Here is a 15,320-nt window from a genome sequence, read left to right on the forward strand (position 1 = left end):
TCAGCTCTGGAGTCCCCAGCACAAGAAGGACATGGAGCTGCTGGAGCGGGTCCAGAGGAGGCCACGGAGATGATCCGAGGGCTGGAGCACCTCTGCTATGGAGCCAGGCTGAGAGAGTTGGGGCTGTTCAGCCTGGAGAAGAGAAGGCTCCGGGGGGATCTTATTGCAGCCTTCCAGTACCTAAAGGGGCTACAGGAAAGCTGGAGAGGGGCTTTTTACGAGGGCGTGTAGTGACAGGACAAGGGGCAATGGCTTTAAACTGAAAGAGGGCAGATTTAGATTGGATATAAGGAAGAAATTCTGCACTCTGAGGGTGGTGAGGCACTGGAACAGGTTGCCCAGAGAAGCTGTGGCTGCCCCATCCCTGGCAGTGTTGAAGGCCGGGTTGGATGAGGCTTTGGGCAACCTGGTGTAGTGGAGGGTGTCCCTGCCCATGGCAGAGGGGTTGGAACTGGATGATCTTTGTGGTCCCTTCCAACTCAAACCATTCTATGATTCAACACGAGATCCTAGTGAGCTAGCGCTGGTACAGAAGGAAGCTGGCACTCACATATGGATGTGCAAATAGGAAAGAGGTAGGTAGAAATCCCATTACTTCGTTGTGCTTTTTATCAGACAAAAATCACTGTCCCATGTCCAGTGGTGTTGTCTGCCCCTTAAAAAACAATGCTGAGTGATGGCAGACAGCTCAAAAGAAAGCCACGAGATGAGATGGAAAGCGGAGAAAGCATTCTCTGACAAAAGGCTTGAGTGGTGCGGATGCACTCAGGAAAGACCGGCGTGTTGCATTTTAACCTAGAAGTGCCTTTGCAAGGAGAAAACAGCATTGCAGTGCTCCTGGAAGTCCAAACACTGAAGGCAAGGCTCTTTGCCTGACACCTCCAAATCCCTGCACAAAGCACGGAGTTGAAGGCAAGTCAGTGGTGTGACTACAGAGGCACCAGGCTGAATTACGCAGCAGGAGCCGAGTGGAAGGTCGGTGGCCTAATGGTCCCTTCTTCCAGCTGAGGAAAGCCTTTCGGAAGCGTGGCTTGTTGAAAAACCAACTCCTTCCCACATTTGTCTTTCTTAGCTGGAAAAATGATTTTGAAAGGTTTTGTTTTGAGAAACTGGTGTTACCTCTTTGGAGTCACTCGTTAACAGGAATGTAACAGTGTTCCTGTCTGCCTCCAGTGAATCTCATTAATTTTATCCAACAAATATGTGTTTCTCTGCTATTTAAAAGCCCTGTTTACAATGGAAAAATATATATCCTCTGCCTGCAACGATTCTGACTCTAATGAACTCCTCAAGGTCAATTCATAAGCCAATAAAATGGGCGTAATTATATCTTCCAGTGCAGGTGAACTAGTTGCCAATTTCTTTTGTTTTCTTTGTTGGTGGTGTTTTTTTGTTGTCTGGTTTGTTTGTTTTTTTTTTTCATAAATGAACTTTCTTTTTTGTGTTTTCTTTGCAGCCACCTCATTTTTAAGGGTCCTACCTTCATACCTCAGCAATGCTTAGTGGTATATTGCAGAATATGATTACTACTTTAGAAAGTAGGGGATGTCAGCTCTAGTTTAGGGAAGATAAATATTAATTTATAGCACTAACAGATTGTAGGCATCATACTGCATAGAATAAGAAAATGAAGCTTCTGATTAGAAAAGTTTACCCAAAAGAGCAACTTGGAAACAGTAAATAATTTACTTGAATTACAAAATTGAAAGGTCTTGTTAAGGACATTTTTATGCATAATGGACAAGATACTGGCAGCATCCAGTACTATCACAGTAGATTCTATATTCAGTTTTTGTAAAGTGGGCAAAAATAAATGCTTTCTCTTGATCCTGAACAGGGAATACTAGTCGAATACATAAAATAGTACCGCTCCGTACAACAGTTATGTCTCTTTCAGCTTTATCTTTTATCTTTTTATTTATTAAAAAAATAGCACTTTTCTGCTTAGATCCTGCTTTTTAAGCCATGCAACTTAGTAATTCAGCTTATGACTCACCAATGGGAGGGAATGATCCCTGAATCCTCAACACTCAACATTTACCAACGTGACCTATGAGAGAAACTGGACTGTTGAAATCGAGGATATATTACATTTCTCCTATGTCGAGCTATATTTATGTAATTGCCTCCACACAGAAAGGATTCTAGCATCCTACTGACGTTCCCTTATAAGCATCCACACAAAATACATATATTTAGTATTCAGTTGTCTTGGATCTTTTATTCTGCAGTATGATAGAGATATTTTAGTCTGTGCATTAAATTTCTTGCCATGTTGGTAGCTGGCATTTGGGACACTTAACAGTTTAAGGATAGGAAAATGTTTGATAGCAACTGATTCTAGCAGAGGTTTGAGATTGCAATTATGTTAATAAAATACATTTTTATTTGGTATACTGTATTTTTAGGATGTAGATGACTATCTTTGATGCATTTGGATGTATATTCCACTTTCCTTTGAAAAAACTAATAGGATGAGACACAGATGGACTGCCCAGCATTTTGTAGTTATTATTGTCTTTTGAGGTTTCTGGAAATCCATGATTACTAGCAAAGCAAAAATGGCCTGGGAAGGCAAAAGTGAGAATTTCAGGATTAAAATTTCTGTGATCATTTTAGCCAGGGATAATCTTGTACTGAGGGAAATGCTGCAACAAGATGCTAAAACGTGAATATGTCTTCTATCAGGTGGGGATCTGAGGCTCAGCTAATGGGTAGAACAGGTGCTGGTGGGTTGTGCCAGACTGTTCTGACACAACATCAGCATCACTGGGGTTCCTGGACTAATAACTGGGATAAGATTTCAGTGCCAGCAGTAATACTGTGGTTATCTGAGTGCCTCATGCTGCGTGCACAGTTCTTCCCTTCTTGTCCCAAGTTATAATGTTGGGTACTGTAGTTAATACTGTTAAACAGATACTCTGCTCTCCCTCAAGAACTGAAATCTTCCACCAGAAGAGGAAGAACGGCTTCTTAATGAACTTCAGACATGTTTGTAAAACATGAATATTGCACTTGGATAAATGTCTAGCATGAGATCGCTTCATAGAGGAGAATGGAAGACTTCAAAATTGTTCCCAAGAGAGAATGAAATAATACCCACAATAATCTATCTCACACATCAAAGAGCAAATTCTCTCCCATCAATAGAGCTTCAAAGAAAGATAGCTGCGTTTCCATGTGTTTACTATACAGGGACAACTGATGGCAATAGATGACCTATAATTTGCAGGATGCTGTTGCCCAGGTTTAGAGTTTAAAGGCATTTTAAACTCTAAAAGAGTAAAGTAAAGAGGCATTTTAGAAAGGTGAACTTCTATTACTGTTCATTCAGTCACCAAGGCTAATTTATAGCACCAAATATAACAGAAGCTATAGGAGGGACTATCACATTTAATCCCAGGATGCATAATGCAGGGCTGGCAAACGCGTTCAACCTTGTAACAGGAAAAAAAAATTTACCGGGATGCTTATTGACATAAACTAAGAGGACGGCACTGGCTCCAGAACAGAAATGATCCAGACAGGTCATTTCTGGTGCGGTCCTCCCACCCCTCCACATCCCACTCACAACTCCTGCCAGTTTGCAGAGCTGCTGGAAGATGAGCAGCATCGTGTCCTGAAGGCTGAAGAGCTGTACGATTCCATGAACAAAGCAGGGGGTATGGCATCAGTAAACATGAGCAAGCAGCTAAGTAATTTTTTTAGTTACGGGTCACGATGAGGTTTATAACAATTACATTGAATTTGTACCCGCCCATAGAGAACTTACAGTTACAAAGAGGAAGATTTTGGGGAGGGCACCACCAAAATCAGTTTGTTCACTTAAGACTAGAACATCAGCTGCAGCTGAGCAAAAAGCTAATTCTGTTTTCTGGGAAACTGAATACGGTTCTTAAACAGGCACTGTCAAAATAAAATCACAGGCCATATTCATCAATTATACTGTGGTTGTATTGGGAGTTTGGGCCATTTCCTTTTAATAACTGGAGTCTTTTGTAATAACCCTAGATTATGCTCTCATCTGGAAATATTTTAAAATATTTATGCGTCCTTTTTTATTTTTAATGGCTTAATAATGCTATGTTCTTCCCAAGTATTACCTCCCATTTCCAATGCACAAGCATAGCACAAAAAAAAGGGATTTGAAATTTCTTTTTAAAAAGATGCTGCTGTCTTTGCGAGTGATCATCACAACGTATGGCTTACCCTGCCACCCACAAAAACCCCACCATACATACCTTCTACACAGTAAAATGAAAGGCATCTATACAGAATAACAGAGAGAAGCTGTTGCAGTTCAGTCTCTTGGTTCGGAAGCTAGGAGTTCAAATCCTTGGACCACTGCAGTTACTATCCAAGTGAGAGGTATTCTGATTAAAACCAAGAGCAGACACTTCTGGGATAAGATTTGCTGGTCCAGATTGAGACTGCACTGGGAGACAGGTAGCAAGGCCCTTACCTATGGAAGATCTGAGGGGCTCAGAGCTGTTTAAGAGTATTCATAGAATCATAGAAGGGTTTGGGTTGGAAGGGACCTCAAAGATCATCTAGTTCCAACCCCCCTGCCATGGGCAGGGACACCCTCCACTACACCAGGTTGCCCAAAGCCTCATCCAACCTGGCCTTCAACACTGCCAGGGATGGGGCAGCCACAACTTCTCTGGGCAACCTGTGCCAGTGCCTCACCACCCTCAGAGGGAAGAATTTCTTCCTTATATCCAATCTAAATCTGCCCTCTTTCAGTTTAAAGCCATCGCCCCTTGTCCTGTCACTACACGCCCTTGTAAAAAGCCCCTCTCCAGCTTTCCTGTAGCCCCTTTAGTTACTGGAACGCTGCAATAAGATCCCCCCGGAGCCTTCTCTTCTCCAGGCTGAACAGCCCCAACTCTCTCAGCCTGTCTCCATAGCAGAGGTGCTCCAGCCCTCGGATCACCTTCGTGGCCTCCTCCGGCCCCGCTCCAGCAGCTCCATGTCCTTCTTGTGTTGGGGACTCCAGAGCTGAACACAGTATTCCAGGTGGGGTCTCACCTGGATTCAGGTGATCTTAGCTCCTGTTTCACTGTCTGTTCTTATTTATCCTTACCAGCTCTCTCCCATCACAGGTGGGAAAAGAACACAGCTGGGCAAGCTCACTCTGGCAATTTGGCACAGGCAGGTTTTCTTTCTGCTCACAAATAGGTTGTGCACTTGCTAACTTGTTAGCTACTCTAAATTATTCACCGTAACAGTTTGTAAGCAAATTTCAGACACGGGGAAGCAGGTAAACAATTCGTGGCAAAAGCAGCTCAATAATTTATTATCCGGGCTGTGCGCTAGGTGCCCGCAGGGCTCTGTTTGTGCTCTCTGACTCGGTCGTGCCATCTGCACCTAGAGGAAACTTTCACAATAGCTGCATGGATATGGTTTTAACTGGTCAGTGATGAATGCTTATAGATCTGCCCGTGTGGTTTTGTCATCTGATCTGTGATTTCTCTTGTACCCTTTAACTTACGTTACTCTTGCCTATACTAAGTAACTGCTTGGCAAGTTGCTCTAGGAGAGGCTTCTACAGACTTCAATATTGCAAGTATGTTGAAAAATCCCTCTTTTCATTGCAATAACAGTTTGTAGTTTCTTGTGGTACTCTACTCACTGAGCTTTTAAAGTAATTTACATAATGTGTGTGGTTGTAGGGCAGAAAATAGAAAGAAAACGGTCCCAACACAAACATTTCGGGAGTCATGGAGAGTAGATTTACTCGTCCCCCGGGCGTGCTCCTCAGCTTCACAAACTGCCCTGCTCCTCCACTGCGTCTTCTTCTAACATTTCAATTTCTGCATGCTCCTTCTCCACCCCAGTTCTGTTCCACAATACCTTCCAGAAGTGTTTTCCTTCCCTAATGATCCTTAAAAGCAAATTCTAAAAGTTTATATCCCTCCAAGCTCTTTGACTTTGCTCCATCCCACATTTGTTGCTAATGTTTGTTTACTTTGCTCGCGATTATCTGCAGTCGGTTCCCTTGCTTTGCTTGAGCAAGCCTGGCCTGCCCAAGAACCTTTCTTTCCTCACGGACCCAGAGTATTCCAATAGTTATCTGCAGTATTATTACTTTCACATCTACTATTTAAAAGTTATCATCTGCCTAAAGACTTCTGACCTGAGTAGCTGAAGTGGTGTAATCCAGGTTTTGGAGAACTTGTGCAAGATAATGAAAGGTGAGGAAATGATGAATCAGATCCTTCTGACACTAACAGTGTGTGGCTTTTTAAATTCAAAGTTAATGAAAATCAATACGCTATAAGAAATGTGCAATCTTCAGGGCAAGGATCTCGTCGTCTTCTTTTAAGAAGAGCTAAGTACTGTGCAGTTGATACTGGAAAAAGCTATCTTCTGTCTTCGTGCCAAGCACAGGGGAACTGACGTACTGGATCACATTGTGTCCCTAACCCTAGATCAGATATGCCTGAAAAGAGCTGAAGAACCCCTCAGTCATTGGCATGACGTGTTATCCGAAGTCTGTAAGGTCCCTAATCCTTAACGATTTACAGGCTACAGACCTGATTTAAATCTTAAACTTTAAATTTCCAAAAACTCTCACATTTTTGTTATTGTTATTACTAAGAACTCTTGATATTAATGTTGTTCATACATGATAGGACAAGGGGCAATGGATTTAAACTGAAAGAGGGCAGATTTAGGTTGGATATAAGAAACAAATTTTTCACTCTGAGAGTGGTGAGGCAGTGGAACCGGTTGCCCAGAGAAGTTGTGGCTGCCCCATCCCTGGAAGTGTTCAAGGCCAGGTTGGATGAGGCTTTGGGCAACCTGGTGTAGTGGAGGGTGTCCCTGCCCATGGCAGGGGGGTTGGAACTGGATGATCTTTGAGGTCCCTTCCAACACTAACCATTATATGATTCTATGATAATTTGTGCCTTGTACTGACTCCTTGATCCCAGCACCTCCTGTTGCATTACATTTTGCCGTGCTGTGGCAGCGCCGTGACAGTACAGGACAGCATTTCCTTTCCAGGCAGAAAATAACCATCAGAAATTTTCCAGTCAAGCCTGTGTTTGTCACCAGATATCAATTTTGTCCAGGGTTCCAGATTTACGATGAAAGACGAAAAGGACTACATTAAAAATTATAAATAGCATTCTGCCTGTCCTAGTTCAAGCCACTGGGGAAGAAGAAAGCGATGGCGTAAAACCGACATGCCAGAGTGTACAGTTCCTCAAGAGTCAGGTTTCTGCCAGGTTTTCAAAGGCTTTAGCAGGCAAGTTCCTACCAGTAGTTACAATGCACAGAGTGGACTGGCCCCTGTGCTGATACAAGCTGGTGTGTCCCCAGCGGGGAAAATGAAGCAACGTGGCTAAAAGCAGCTGCAGGTCTGTACTGCAGGACACCACCTTTCCTCCTCCACCTCTTTTCTCTGGGCCTGCTGCTCCTTTCATGACATTCTCCATAGCGGTTGTCACGGTACTGGAGCCCCCTAATCTGTCATTTCAAGGAAAGGCTCCTACAGGCTGGACCAGCTCCCCTTAGGCATTTTTCTCTCTCCAGTCTGGGCTTAATGGCAGCCTCTGGATACCTCCTGACTGCTGCTGCTGCTGCTGCAGCAAAGCCCAATTGCCTGGGAGAACTTCTGCACTCTCCAGCCTGGCTGGCAGTGCCTCCTCGCTTCACAGAAGTCATCCGTGATACTGGTCCAGCTGCACTAACCATTTTCCGTAGGAAAACACAGCTTGCTGCTCTTCGGGGCACGTGTGGTGGTTGCTGGCTGCAGCTTTCTCTCTATGGCTCCAAGCTCCTTAATGAATCACTGCTTTTTGGCACCGAAGCAAAATAAACACATCATTTCGGATGCATTTGCCAAATGCACGTACACTTAGAACAGGTTCTGAATGATAGAAAGTGAAAGGATTAATGAAATGTGCAGGCTGCATAGCTAAAAGTTGCAAAAAAAAGCTACAAAAGGCAAATCTGAAGGTCACAACAGTCCTGTTAGCCTGGTAGTTGTTCAAATTCTGTGTATTTTCTAGAACGCATAGAGGGTGATTGCCACTGGTGGATCAGCCACAGCTCTCACCAGGAAAAAACAGTAACAGAAAGCAGCACAGGGGTGCAGAACCATTGCCCCTCTACTCTGCTTTTGTGAGACCCCACCTGGAATACTGCGTTCAGCTCTGGAGTCCCCAGCACAAGAAGGACATGGAGCTGCTGGAGCGGGTCCAGAGGAGGACACGGAGATGATCCGAGGGCTGGAGCACCTCTGCTCTGGAGACAGGCTGAGAGAGTTGGGGCTGTTCAGCCTGGAGAAGAGAAGGCTCCGGGGTGATCTTATTGCAGCCTTCCAGTACCTAAAGGGGCTACAGGAAAGCTGGAGAGGGACTTTTTACAAGGGCGTGTAGTGACAGGACAAGGGGCAATGGCTTTAAACTGAAAGAGGGCAGATTTAGATTGGATATAAGGAAGATATTTTTCACTGTGAGGGTAGTGAGGCACTGGCACAGGTTACCCAGAGAAGCTGTGGCTGCCCCATCCATGGCAGTGTTGAAGGCCAGGTTGGATGAGGCTTTGGGCAACCTGGTGTAGTGGAGGGTGTCCCTGCCCATGGCAGGGGGGTTGGAACTAGATGATCTTTGAGGTCCCTTCCAACCCAAACCATTCTATGATTCTATGATTCTATGACCACCCCTCAGCATGACTATTAGGTGCCTACCTCTTTCTGCTCTCTTCTGTTAATTAACCAATTCAGTTTATCTACACACAGCACGGCAGATTTTTACACAGATGCTTACGTACAGGGGGAAAGACATCAACAAAAAATCAGCAGGCATACCCGATGCAGTTTCTCAGTTGCTCGAGCGGGATGTGTGTGCATTCCCTGTCATGCACTTTGGCCCTTCCCAAGTGCCTGAGCCCCTCCGTGACTTCGGCATGTCCATTTGCTCTTGCTGACTCGAGCGAGAATTGAGGAGAAGTTTTGAAGGCATTTGGCACAACTCTTCGTCCTAGTTCCTCCCCATTCAATCAGATTTGAGAATGAATTTAAATGTATTGCTGGACTATAATTAGCTCTGAAGGACAGAAGACCAGAGGGAACCAGCTCTTTCCTCTTTAAACTGGCAGTTGTAAAGACACTACTTTAAATGATATCCCGAACGCCAGCAATGTTTGAAACCTGGACCTGTGCCTGATGAACTGCCGAAAACCAGAATAATCTCTGCCTTTGGCAAATCAAAGTCATTCTCTACACAGCTGGTTTACTGCAGAAATCTCTAGAACAAAATACAAGTTTCAGCCTTCAGTTTCATTTCCCACCATATTTCTACTACTATGAAAATGCAGACCTTTTTTTTTTTTTTTTTTTTACCCCTACTGGGAAAATGCATTTTTTCCACTCTCCCATGACTCAAAAACATCTGAAAGATTCTTCCTCCAAGCTTAAGAGAAAGAGGGGGGAAAAACTTCACCTTTTGGCAAAGATACAGAGTGGAAATTTTTGACTCAAAAGAGGATTTTCAAAATAAAATAAAATACAAGAAGCATGTGAAAACAAGGGGTTATAATGGAAACTATTTTCATAGCCAGCTCTAAAGTAAGCACTGCTGTTCCAGAGACACATGGTACTGATGCAAACATTGGTGTGAGGCCAAAACCCCGAGCATGCCAGCGGAATCCGGAAGCGCTACAATATTAAACACACCTCAAAATATATGTCAGACATCTCCCTGTGTCTGTTCCACTTACTCTGCACAGCACACCACTATACACTTAATTCATCAGTGTCTGCAGAGCAACAGAACAAGGGGCTGGTGGTGGAGGTGCTCTCCTTTTCTTGGGCTGGGCTCTTTCCTGCCCCACACGCTCCCCGAATGGTCTTCTGCAAGACCGGGCTTATTATTCCCATTTTGCAAATATTGAGCCAATATCCACTTTCCATCTGCAGTGATTCTACAGCAACTATTATTACAGGGTGTGAGCACCCCTCACTGGTCCTAGGGAAGTGCCGGTATCCTCCGAGCAGGATTTTCACTTTCACCCGGAGTCATGGCAGGAGGGAGGGTGCTACAGAAGAGGTGAGGGTGCCCCGCTCAGCTGCGCTCTCCTTGTTGGCAGATTCTTCCTGCTGCCTCAGTCTGCTGCTTCCAGGTGCCCCAAGGCAGCCAGCCTGGCCCTGGGCTGTCTTCTCCTGCTGCTATCCTGGAAATCCCCCCTCTTTTGCAGAAAAATTTCTGCATAGAATCATAGAATCATAGAATGGTTAGGGCTGGAAGGGACCTTCAAAGGTCATCTGGTCCAACCCCGCTGCAAGGAACAGGGATATCTCCAACTAGATCAGGTTGCTCAGGGCCTCGTCCAACCTGGCCTTGAACGTCTCCAGGGATGGAGCATCCACCACCTCTCTGGGCAACCTGTGCCAGTGTTCTACAACTCTCATGGTAAAAATTTTTTTCCTAATATCCAACCTGAATCTACCTCCCTCTATTTTAAAACCATTACCCCTTGTCCTATCACAACAGGCCCTCCTGAACAGCCTCTCCCCATCTTTCTTGTAGGCCCCCTTGAGGTACTGGAAGACCGCTATATGGTCACCCCGGAGCCTCCTCTTCTCCAGGCTGAACAGCTCCATGATTACAGCTATGGTGCTTGACCTGCACCTTTGCTGATTCCTTAGAAAAGCCCCCAAACGAGCTAAAGTGTCCTAATCAAGGACGTAAAATGAATCTTCTCCTTCTGCGCAGCCTGATTTTTCTGTGGATTTGTGGCTTTTGCTCACAGTTGTTGCCTTGCAACAAAATACAAACACCAACCGAAAGTTTCCCCAGGAGCGGGGCTGGTGGAGCATCCACTGGAAATTCTCCAGAAGTTTAACAGGGCAGCGAGGTCCTGAGTCTGCCAGGGTCTGGCTGGCTGCAGGTACACATGAGCGAGCGCTTGCAGAGCACGGACTGGGGCTGGTTCTCCTCGGCCAGGTCTGGTGCCAGCTCCCCACAGGGCTCAAGAGCTGTCATTAGAGGCCATTGTTCTACAGCATTTATTGTACAAGCTCGCTTCCCTCGAGAAGGCAGACCAAAACCTCTGGCTTCAGAGGGCAGGTTTAGATTAGATTTAAGGAAGAAATTTTTCACTCTGAGGGTGGTGAGGCACTGGAACAGGTTGCCCAGAGAAGTTGTAGATACCCCATCTCTGGAAGTGTTCCAGGCCAGGCTGGATGAGGCTTTGGGCAACCTGGTGTAGTGGAGGGTGTCCCTGCCCATTGCAGGGGGGTTGGAACTAGATGATCTCTGAGGTCCCTTCCAACCCAAACCATTCCATGATTCTATGATTCTATGATTCTATGTGCGTGTGGCTGCACCAACTGGCTGGCTCCGAGAAGGACCCGGGCTCAGCCAGGAACAACCATCTGCTCCCCAGCTCTCTTGGGAGACGGACAGCAGCTGCTCCCGGAGTCAGCACGGAGCGAGGAGGTAGGGACAGAAGAGAAAAAGTCGCCCCTTGGATCTCTGTGCGCTGGGCCCACCAGCTTGTTCTTCCTCAAAAACATACGGCAGGGGTGGCACGGCACCGATCAGCCTCGCGGCGCTCGTCCGAGCTGCGGCTCCTCGTAAGGGCCAACGGGTCAGTTGGGTGGTGGGGTCTGCAGGGCTCAGGAACAGCAGCCACCGGCAAGCGAGCGGGGCTGGAAAAGTTCATGAACCTCACCAACGGGAATGTCTTCAGTGGGTGCTGACTTGGGTGGTCAGGCCCTGTGCTTCAGATGGAACGTTGAAGGTGTGGCTGGTTCAAAGACACCAGTAGATCCAATTTGGTGCTTACAGGCACACCAACCACCTCCCTCCTCAGCAGGGTTTTGTTCTGAACCTTCAGAACCAGCTGCCATCTTTCATTCTCCAAACTGGATGTAGCTTTCTTCTCAATAGGTTTTACATACCATTTTTTCTAAAGCCACCCCTGATGTTGGGAAAAATATCATCCCTGTTTACTTCCATTTGACGCACTGCATTGCTGTGGGTGGGGAGGGTTACAAAGGGTCAGGTTTCGCACCGTTGCCAGCGCGCTGTAGGGGAATTCTGATCTAGTAACCTGCTAACATCTCCCTGGAGAAGGCTGCTTTTAATGAGGCAGAAAGCCTGGCCAGCTTTGCCTCGAGCTCCTCCCATACACATGGTATTTGGTCTCTACACGGTGATTGTCTAAATCAAGTGTCAATCTGTGGGTCTCATTTTGCTTCTTAAATTCCTGTGCATCTTTGGTTTGCTTGCTGGTGGCCAGGGGAATCAACGTGCTTTAACCACGCAAGTCCTGCATCTTTTTTTTCGTGCTGTTCCAGATCGTGTTTAGCTCAGGTTCTTTAGAATCATAGAATCATAGAATGGTTAGGGCTGGAAGGGACCTTCAAAGGTCATCTAGTCCAACCCCCCTGCAAGGAACAGGGATATCTGCAACTAGATCAGGTTGCTCAGGGCCTCGTCCAACCTGGCCTTGAACGTCTCCAGGGATGGAGCATCCACCACCTCTCTGGGCAACCTGTGCCAGTGTTCTACAACTTTCATGGTAAAAAATTTTTTCCTAATATCCAATCTGAATCTACCTCCCTCTATTTTAAAACCATTTCTCCTTGTCCTATCACAACTGGCCCTCCTGAACAGCCTCTCCCCATCTTTCCTGTAGTTTCTTTGAGTTGCAAAACCCACACATAAGGAAACGAAAACAATTAGATGAACTGAAGCAGGAATGCCATATTGTTCTCGTGAAAAAGGCTTTTACCAAGACTAAACATCAATATTACACTTTTTTCTAACTACCCACTTAATACAATAGATCGGTAATGCAGCACATTTAGTTTGCTAGAATAAATGTATTTCATTAAATTAAAACTCTGCAACGATAAAGCCAGATGAGGGGTGCAGGGGGGAAAAATGCAGAGATTTTTAAAGCTAAAGTGAAGGTAATATTATTGTTTTCAGCTACAACCCAATTAAATTAAGACTGACAGAAGCTTTCACAGAAATGCCCAGGAAGATAACTTGTCTGTAAGGAAAATCTGTTTAAAAGAAACAGTACTTCAGATATTTTCATGGTTCTGTGGCTCGCTGAATTACATTCCCGTATAGAACCTGCAAAGCTGATGTGGGACAGCCAGTAACAGGACTGTCACTTACTAGGAGAAAAAGGACTTAATTTTACAGTGCTTATTTTGAATGTAGAAAAAAAAAAATAATCCAAGAAGACGCATTGCCAAAGCAAGAAAATAGACATTTCCAAAAACATGACTTGCCTGGGCAGCCCTCACTGCCTCCTCTGCAGTCCCCAGCATCTTTAGGAGCCAGGCTGCAATGCCAAGCATCCTCTAAAACCCTGGGTCGGTGCAAGGTGCAGGAGTGCTGCCAATAGCATCCGCTGGGCTCTCTGGCTGCAGCGCAGATGCTTTTGGTTGCGGGGTACGATCCACAAAATCCAGCTTGGCGTTATGCTTCAGTATTTTCTGTAAAGTCACTTAGAGAGCTGTGCTATCTGGTGTAGGACCTTCCTGTCACTGAGGTATGCAAATGCTGGCCTTCTTATTTGATAGGTCTTAATGGTGTTAAGAAGAGAAAAAAAAAAGATACCGCACGTAAGACACCCACACCCACGCCGTTTCTCTTTTTAAACAGTCACCCTTTCCCGAAAAGCTGAGACAGTTCCTTGCATGTTAGCTGTGCACCGCAGTAAATGGTTGTTTTCTTCCAAAACAGTATGCAAAAATCTATATAAAATCTCACCTATGCACGTGGGGTACCAGGGGGAGGGGGGGGTCCTAAGTGTTCTCAAGCACAGATCCCACTTCAGCTCCGAAAATACAGCGCAAGGTGTCAGAGTCTTGGTTTTCCCATGAACTGCACACTAAATCTGAACTGCAACCTTGATTCACACATGGTGACAAAACCCAGTGCCTGTAAATTCATGAGTGTAGCTGGCAGTCATTAAGCACATTATGTGGAGGTCAGGGTGATGGTCCCTTCTTTCTTTTCCCTCTTATTTAACGATCCGTCGCTGGAGACGTGCTGAAAACTTTCAGAATGTTTTACAACGTATTTATGCCACCGAGAAGTGTGCCCTGCGCTTTCCATCCCCATTATCCTGACATGCTGAACATAAATCAGAGGGCAGTATGCAGAATTAGCATTTGAGGAAAGCACAGAATGGCTTGGGTTTGGTTGTTTGGTTTTTTTTTAATGTATACAGAGAAAATACTTGTTCCTTTCTAAAGCAGCCCTTAAGAGAAATTGCCTTTTGGTTACAGGATGAAACAGGGCTACCTTCATTTTGTGCAGCTGAATTCCACAAAAAACAAATGTCTCAGCATGGAATATTACACCTGGATCCAGGCAGATTTCCATTCAATTCAAGACAAAGTGTGCTTAAAATCACATTACATTGTCAGGCGTCAGATCCCTGCAGCTCAAGCTAATCAAAGCTAATTTTTTCAAAGATACAGAGACTTAACCTTTGCTCAGCACTCTGCTAACTCCTGGCCAGATCATGTCTATGGACAAGGGCTGGATCAGTTTAAGTAAAATCTTTTATAAAGTGAATGTATTTAGGCTCATGCATATCCGTGTATTGCATGTATTCCCACCTTGAACCTGATTGGGAATTTTTCAGGAAAATATGAACTACCAGCACTGCCACCTTTTGTGGAGGCTTACTGTTTTCAGTGAAGTCCTCAGTTAGGAGAGTTTTCTTGACACGTGCTGATGAAGCAGCAAGCGGTATAGCCAGTATAGAATCATAGAATCACAGAATGGTTTGGGTTGGAAGGGACCTCAAAGATCATCTAGTTCCAACCCCCCTGCCATGGGCAGGGACACCCTCCACTACACCAGGTTGCCCAAAGCCTCATCCAACCTGGCCTTGAACACCTCCAGGGATGAGGCATCCACAACTTCTCTGGGCAACCTGTGCCAGTGCCTCACCACCCTCAATGTAAAGAATTTCTTTCTTATATCTAACCTAAATCTCTCCTCTTTCAGTTTAAAGCCATTGCCCCTTGTCCTGTCACTATGCACCCTTATAAAAAGTCCCTCTCCAGCTTTCCTGTAGCCCCCTTTAGGTACTGGAAGGCTGCTATAAGATCACCATAGTTACATAAAGCATGGCATGACTTGGGCCCCCTGCATCTGCTGAACATCCTGAATCTGGAGTAACGGTCAACACGCACCCCTCAGCAACAAAGCTGGCATAAGACCTTGGCTCAACTTGGGCAGATACAGCTCTGTGTGGGGTCACACTGTAAACCTTATCACTTAAATGGCTCGGTTTTAAAAATCTTCCCCTCTCCCACTCCAATGCCA

General features: G+C 45.4%; 1 protein-coding gene across 1 annotated transcript in view; it reads right to left on the reverse strand.

Moving 5' to 3' along the window:
* PHACTR2 (phosphatase and actin regulator 2) overlaps positions 1–15,320 on the reverse strand; it is a 155,705-nt gene that overhangs the window by 86,776 nt on the left and 53,609 nt on the right. The gene's annotated exons all lie outside the window — the stretch shown is intronic.

Source organism: Tauraco erythrolophus, chromosome 2 (genome assembly GCF_009769465.1).
Source record: "Tauraco erythrolophus isolate bTauEry1 chromosome 2, bTauEry1.pri, whole genome shotgun sequence".
In the NCBI taxonomy this organism is placed as follows: Eukaryota; Metazoa; Chordata; class Aves; order Musophagiformes; family Musophagidae; genus Tauraco; species Tauraco erythrolophus.